General features: G+C 39.7%; 1 protein-coding gene across 1 annotated transcript in view; it reads left to right on the top strand.

The window, feature by feature from the left end:
- Nucleotides 1-8,539, top strand: part of LOC126408262 (histone H4) — a 583,921-nt gene that overhangs the window by 113,721 nt on the left and 461,661 nt on the right. The gene's annotated exons all lie outside the window — the stretch shown is intronic.

Genomic DNA, 8,539 nt, shown 5'->3' with positions numbered 1-8,539 from the left:
AGAATCCCTCCATTTTCTAAATAGGCTTTTATTCTGAAACATTTGTCAGAACTTCCTGTGGAAGATACAGTAGCTTGATAGTTTACATATGGCGCTTCAAATGGAGCTCCTGCCATCTGCTGACGCTTTCAGGTGACTACAACAACATCTCGGCTGGCACATGAACAGACAGTGAGTGAGCGAGTCCTACTCCACCTACTTAGACTCCACCAAGACAACGGCAGCATTTCTCCGACCATGTAGCGAGCCACAAGCTCCGTGGCTTCTTTCGCACTGATAGGTTTAACGTTATCTCCGTTATCAGAACCAAACGACAGCCGTTGCTGTTTCGGAGCTGAAGGACCAGCGTTCTAAAAGTAACGGAAATAACTGATGTCTTGTTTGAAAATGTACTCAAGTATTTGATTACTCAAACAGCAAACTAACACATTAGGTTACTCGTTACAGCAAAAAGTAATCAAAGTACTCTAACGCGTTACTTTGTACAGTTACTTTTGTAACGCGTTATACCCAACTCTGGTAGTGATGCTGATTAATTCACAATTTTTATGAAATGAAAAAGGATGAATATTCACTGTTGTAAATACCATACTTTTAATGTTATTCCTTTATATAGTTGATGAAAAAAAATGTATTATTATGATTTTTCATGATTTCTGAGATGTTTTCAAAGTACTGTAATATCAAATATCTAGAAAAAATAAGTGGGGATAATACTAGCACTGGTAATACTACTATTTCCATCGTGACATCTCAACCATTTGGTAGGGGGCTATTTAATAGATGAATAAATAAATAAATAGATAAATATATAAACATTGATTTTTTTTTTTTTATTTATCTTTTTTTTTCTTTTTTTTCTTGATATTGCCCTAAGGAAAAACATGTAAAGAAAAAAAACTGTAGGTGGGGTGAGCACCTCATGTACAAAAGCAGTGTCCTTGCCACAGGGCCACAGGTTTGACTCCAGCCCACGGCCCTTTGCTGCATGTTGTCCCCTCTCTCTCTCCCCCTTTCACACTTCAAACTATTCTGTCATTAAAGGCAATATTGGATAACTGGATTTTTTATTTTTTTTTTAACCTTGTTTTGGTCTCCACAGAAATGGCTAGAAATGTCCCAGTGTTTTGTTAAATGTTCCAGCCTTTGGTAAAAAACGTTATTTGTTTGTCTCAAACAGTGGTCTGCTGCTGTCTCGCCTAAGTGTCACGCCATCCACCATCCCCTCATCCTTGTGATAAGAAACTCAGCTCATATAAATGTAATCTGAGCTACGTCACTTTAGAAATGTTGATAAGATGTTTATGAAATGTACAAATGTAACAGATCTGTCTGTGGCTGGCAGAAATGTTGAATGCCAACACTTTCTTCTGGTGACTGGGCTGTATTGTTAAAAGGTTATATTAGCATTTTGGATGATGGTCACACACCTGAAAGAACTATAATATCTGCTGACAGATACAAAGGTCAGTATTTGAAAAAGTGACACAAAGGTCAGTGGACATTATAGATATTGTTGATCTCATTATGGCAATGGTGAGTACAATAAAGATGATAATTATAATATTCCAGTATCAACATGTTGCTGTATGCTCATTGTTATTTTTGAGGTGTAGGTTGTGAGAGATGGTATTGACTTGTACTGTCACTGTGGGCTAAATTATGTGGACACTGGGAACAGCAGCTACTGTGATACAACAGCTAACTGGGATCCAGTTGAACAAACAAATAAAAAAATACGATAAAGATGAAATAATTGGTCCAATTTAAAAAAAGAAAAAACGCCAGAGCAGCCTTTAAACAGCTACAGCTAGGTAAGTATTGTAAGAAGTAAGGAGAGTGACTGAATGATTTTGTAAAAAGCAATCAGGCTGAGTCGAGTAGATAACATTCAGAGCTTCCCTTCCTTACACCTCCTCCATCTCTCTCTCTGTGTTCATCCTCCCTCCTCCTCTGCTGCGGTCTGATGGCTCTCTCCAGCCACCCAGCCTCTCTCCCCCTCTCTCTGTATTATGCTTGAACCCTGTGAACCTGCCTTTTCCTTACAGCTACTGCCACAGCAGCGAGGATGAAAGACTCCTCTCTCTCTTCATGTGTGAATGAACACTGTCTGACACCACCTCCCTCTCCCTCTGCCTCCTATCACTCCAGCTCACATTTACTATTCTATCTCCCGTGACAGGGATTCCTTGTGATCTGTGTGTGATGTTTCATGTCAATACGACCCACAGTACAGTTGAAATACACCTTAATAGGAGGCCAGAGCATGTGTTATCTGTTGAAGTGTGTGTGCAGAGTATGTGCAGGATCACGTCCCTGTTATATATCAGTGTACTGGCATGACACAGCTCCAGGTGAAATGTGTGTCTGCAGCGTAGACACAGATATACGCATTATCAACAAATGAAATCAGGATGTCATGACGACGTGAACAGATAACAGTATGCTGTGTTGCTTAGAGTTCCTTGGAGAATATTCTGGTAATACCCCCAGTACCATCAGAGGATGAGGATCTTATTTCATGTTGACAGTATATGTATGAAGAAGTAGGAGAGGGAATCTATAAAGCTAAAACTCCTCTTGGGTTGATGTAGCCTGTATGTTTTGTTTCAGTGTTGTTGAGTTGAAGTTTGCATCTTCAGCATTTGACAGAGTGTGTGTGTGTGTGTGTGTGTGTGTGTGTGTGTGTGTGTGTGTGCATGACAGAAAAAGTGTTTGTTTCTGAACTCACTTCAAGACTTCCTCTCAGTGGGGATCAACTGAGGGGCGGACAGGAAGCAACATGTTTGTGTCTCTCTGTTATCATGTGTGAATCATGTGTGGGTGTGTGTGTGTGTGCTGTGAAAACTCTCTCCATCTTTTCTGTTTATCCCATTCAAGAAAATATATTATTTTATGACCTTGGTCTTTGTAGGGTTCATGGTGTTCATCCTCTGGGGATGCAGCAAGTAGGCACTTAAGAACTAAGTTAATGCACAGGTCAACCACATGAGTGAACAGATATGTTTTAAACAAGTACACTTATCAACATTGTCTAAACCCCTTTTCTGGAAGTCAATAATTAAAGACTTTAAAAAACGAAACTGAGTACATACATCTATTGCTTGTGTGTGAATGAAATTATGGATAATTATTACAGTATTTCATCTGCTGTTTCTGCATTTACTTCCAAAATGGTTAAACTTGTTTTTTGTTTAAGGAGAGCTCTGGCATTTTTCATCCTGGACCCTATTTTGTGTCTAAAGCGGGATTTATACTTCTGTGTCGAATTGACGCCATACCTACGGCGTAGACACTGTGTCGATGCAGAGATTATGCTGTTAGCTACGCTGTAGCCTGATGTTTGTTTATACAATATAAAATTCCACATGGTCTGCACTGGTGTTTAGGTGGGTGGAGTAAAACATTAGCATACTAACATGCTTATAGTGACAATGCTAACATGTTGATGTTTAGCAGGTAATATGTACCCTGCTAACTAACTCAGTGTTAGCATGACAATTTTTTGCATTTGGCTTAAAGCACAGCTGTGCCTAGATCCTGCTTAACAGAGCTGCTAGCACAGCATTAGATTCTTAGTTAGTTATCATTACACACATAATACAGCTGAAGCTGATGAAAATGTTATTAGATTTGTAGGGATTTGGCACTGGTGCATTATAAGAACTCACTTGAATAAAAGTTGTGTGTTAAGTGCATATGCCACAAAAGATTTGTAGCTCCTGTGTTTGCTTTCACATTAGGCCCGTTTCCACCGCAGGAACTTCGGGGTAATTTTACGGGGCTGGGGCCGTTGGTGCGTGTCTCCACCGCAGGAACCACCCCGGAAGGACAGAGTTCTGGAACTTTTACAGGGGCTAAACAAGTCCCTGCCTCGGAGTAGATACTTAGAACGGCCCTGAAAAACTCCTGGGCGGGGCTTGGGGTTTACTTGGTGCTGACTGGATATACTCAAGGCGGGATGTGACGTCAACAGAAAGCGGCAAAATAGCCGTCATTTTTAAAACTCAGCAGACGAGGGTTAGCTCGTTCATAGCTTCCACCGCCATGTAAACGAAGAGACGCGCCAGAAACCCAGCAACCACCTCAGCTCCTTCTATGTTGATTACTGTCTTGCTTATGTCTGCTTTCTTCTTCTTACTTCTGCTTCGTACTTCTGCTTCTTCTTCTTTGTTGTTCTTCTTCTTTGTTTGTTTCTTTGCCGCATTGCCCCGGTTAAAATGGTCGCGCAACAATTACGTCACATCCAGAGCCCGGTAACTTTACAGGAACCTTCCTCATACTCCGCTGCACAGTGGAGACACATGTTGAGAGGGCCGAGCAAGAGGACGTTCCTGTAGTAGTTCCTGTCCCCCAAATAGTACCAGGAACTTCTTCAGTGGAAACGGGCCTAATGTGCAGCTCACTCAAACCATCAGGAACAACGCTGAGCTTTAGAGCCAATGAACATAGTGGCAAACCATGGAATTACAACTTCTGGGCAGTGCTGGGGAGTAATTAGTTACATGTAACTAGTTACAGTAATAAAATTACAAATAAATGTAATTGTAATCAGCTACAGTTACTGAGGAAAAAATATCTAATTGAATAAGAGTTACTAATTAAAATGTTGGTGATTAAAAAGGGGTTGCATTCGACTGAATTATTTTTAGTAAAAAATTCACATGTAGCATGTAACATTCTGATGCTTTGCTTCTTTTCATTGTGAAGGAATCTTTTGTCAAAGCCTCCAGACATTTTACAGCTTTGTTGCCTGGGTTAAAACATTTGTTAGAAAAGTAATCAAAAAGTAGTCAAATGTAATAAGTTACATTACTTTGATGAGGTAATTAAACAGTCACATTGCTTATTACATATTTAACAGGTTAACTTGTAATCTGTAACCTATTACATTTGAAAAGTAATCTTCCCAACACTGCTTCCGGGTTCATCATGTAATGCCCTGAGGCCAAAAGCGACACTTCCTGAAAAACTTACATTAAGAAAGAGATGTCTGTAAATTAGCTTTTGTTTTAACGTCACAACCCCTGCGAAATGATTCGTTTCCTCATTGGGATTTGATATACGCTGTCTGATAACATTTCTAAAGTCTAGAACAGCCACATGATTAAATCACTGTTATCCCCATTCAAGTCAGCAGAGGGCTAAACCAGAAGTTAGCTGCTTGGTCGGCGGGAGAAGATTGGGGAACTTTAACACAGTGGAAATTGAGCCTGTTTGGCTTCATGCACCACTGAGCAACCTTAATGGATTGAACGAGGCCCCGCCTCCAAGGCTATATCCAGGTCTCTTTATTCATCCATGCACTTTCCCCCAATGGCCCCCCCACGTGTTCCTGGTCAGCCTGAGCCCATAAACTTGGCATGATATCAAACAAATAAAATTACTTGATAGGCTCTGGGAAAGTTGTACAAATAAAGTTTTTTGTTTTTTTTTCCAATACTGCAAGTGTACACTGCAATAATTTGGAAGCAAGGCTGAGTGGCCACACCGTGTTCAGCTCTCTTAATACGCTGATTTGGTTATAAACCATGTTCATAAAAGAATTGGCCAAATTTGAACTTTGACCTGGGGAGGGTGCTGGATGAGAAGTCACAGGAACCGTCAAAGTTACTTTACGTCATCTTGAGAGCAATCCATCCAAAAGTTGCAGAGATGTTTCATCACATAACTCAAAATATCATATCTGGGGAACACAAAGTATCCTAATCAAATTCCATGGCCATCCATGCACCATCATGAAATATTCTAGTCTGGGTCAGAGGAAGACCAACCAACTGACATTACTCTCCCTACACTCCCACCACCAGCAAGGGTTAAAATCTCCCTGCTCTCCTGTGAGCCCACATGATTGCTTGTAAAGCTGTGTCTAATGGCGTTGCCGCTTCTCCAATCAGTAATAAAAATTACTCATGAGTAAAATGTTATCACAGCTGATGGGAATGAAAGCCAATTTTAACATGCAGTCACCATGGCTGGGTTCATTTAGGCTCATTTTATTCCAGATGGCATTAAAAACTATGAGTATGATTTTTAATATACCAGTAATCTAACAATAAATGTGTTCTGAGGAAAAAAACAGAGCACATTAAGAATAATGCAACAACTGAGATGAAACAATGGGCTTTATTATCTCTGGAAAAGTTTTGTGGGGATTTAACTGTGGTCTATGAAAAGTTGCTTGGGTCAGCCTGATTTATTTTACAAACACAAATGTAAGTTTTGTCCCCTGAGATAATTTAATTCCTCACTCTGTGACTGCAGCAGCGTCGGGCTGCCTGCTGCTGGCTATACAACGCCCAGCTGTAAACAGCCGGAGCTTATTAAAATGCAATTAAAGGAGATCATCAGCACTGTCTCATTTGATGTCACAGTGCGCACCAATAATAATCCTGATGCTGGATTTCATTTCATCCATGGCACTGTGTTCATTTTATTTCCTGTTGTTGAGAGTGTTTTATATTTCTGCTGGCAAGCTCTCGTGTTTTGGGAGCCAGTGAGCCATCTGATTAAACATTTTACCAGGTATCTGAATTAAATCTAGAATTTATCGCACTGGCATCTAACTATTTTGGAGGATTTACGTTTAACGTGCAGGTTTTAAAGGGACAGTTCACCCTGAAATCAAAAGAACATATTTTTTCTCGTACCTGCAGTGCCAGATTGGTTTGGTGTGAGGTGCAGAGTGTTGGAGATATTAACCTTTGAGATGTCTGCCCTCTCAACATAATGGAACTAGATGGCACTCGGCTTGTGGTGCTCAAAGTACCAAAAAATACATTTGAAAAACTCAACAGCAACGTCTCTTTCCAGAAATCATGACCCAGTTACTCAAGATAATCCACAGATTGAGCAGCGATACCACTGGTCAGTGTAGCTGAATGACAAGAAAATAGTTCCTACATGAAACTGCACTCAATAAAATCTGTGGATTATCTTGAGTATCCTGGTCATGATTTCTGGAGACATTGCTGTTAAGGTTTTTAAATGTGTATCTTTTTGGCACTTTGAGCACGACGAGCTGAGTGCCTTCTAGTTCCATTATATTTGAGAGAAGGCAGACATCTCTACAGCCAAGGGTGGCCAGACGTCCTGAAAAATTCGAAACAGTCCCGAATTACCAGCACTTGTCCTGATTGTCCCGAGTACTGACTGCTATAGTAATAGCTGTTACGAACAAATTAAAATGAGCTGTCTGTGTGCCGAGACTCGACATGACTTGAGACTTGAAGGCAAAAATGCTACGGAGACCTGACTTGGTGACACAGTGATATTGAAACATGCTGCACAGAACATATTGTGTATTTGGAGCGCTGCCAAATAGTTATGAATAATTCATACATGCAACAAGCTTCTGCTGTCACTGGAATAAAGAAGACTTGGAATTCAAATGAGAACCCTTTCATTAAATTATTAAGTAGTCTTCATAAATGAGTAAATCAATGTTTTTTTTTAACTCTCTGAATCGTGAAAATATTATTAAATCACTTATGTAGCTATAATTCCTGCTTTCATATTTTACAAATATCCAGTTTTTCCACCTAAAATAGCAAAAAATATTATTTCTGCTTGTCTATTGCACTGATTGGGATATCATAAATAACAGATTGCTGATGTCATTCTCCTTGCTTTAAACCAGATGACGGAGAGTGCAGGAGCCACCGTGGCCGGAATTTGGGATAAAAATGTCTAAAACATGTGTTTGTCAGCTTAAAGGGGAAGTACGTCCATTTTCAAATTTCATACGTTATTCCTACGGTCTAAGACAGTCGAAAAATATTCGTAAACATCATCAACTTTCTCCAGAATCCATAAACTAGAGTGCTAAAACTCAGATGTGTGATGTCACAGGGTATAAAGTCTGGATCTGCTCCATAGACAATGAATGGTGAAAGATGTTCTAGATGACACTGAAAGCACCCAGGGGACTGATCTGAGTATATGGGTGCATTTTCTGTGTTAGCACTGAGAACACTACAATAGAATAAAGCTCATTTGGGTATAAACAAGAAAAAACAATAAAACATATTGGCATTCTGAATTTCGGTGGTGTTCCCCTTTAATTACAGTCTTCGCTGCTGAAAGACATTTACAATGACGGCAACACTTTACTTGAAGGTCTCTACATAAGGGTGACATGACACTGTCATAACTATGACATGACACGGTCATGAACCTGTCATGAACATTATGTACACGTCATAAATGTTTATGACTGCTGTCATTAAGTGTCATTCAGTTTTTGTAATGACAAGTTGACATTGTTTGGGTTGTCTTGATGATGACAACTTGACATCAATTAAAGTGACATTAACAGAAGTTGTCTTTGTCATGACAAGTTGACATTTAATTTGTTTGGGATGTCCTTACTACGACAACTTGACATTAACCAGGATGACATTACCAGAAGATGTCTTTGTCATAACAACTTGACATTAACAAAAAAAATACACCTCTTTCTGTGTTTATGACAAGTTGACATAATGATTACTACAATTAGATGTGCAAGGTTACAGAGCGATTCTAACGCTCGGTCAGA

This window comes from Epinephelus moara, chromosome 20 (assembly GCF_006386435.1).
Source record: "Epinephelus moara isolate mb chromosome 20, YSFRI_EMoa_1.0, whole genome shotgun sequence".
In the NCBI taxonomy this organism is placed as follows: Eukaryota; Metazoa; Chordata; class Actinopteri; order Perciformes; family Serranidae; genus Epinephelus; species Epinephelus moara.
This window is presented reverse-complemented; position numbering and strand designations above follow the sequence as displayed.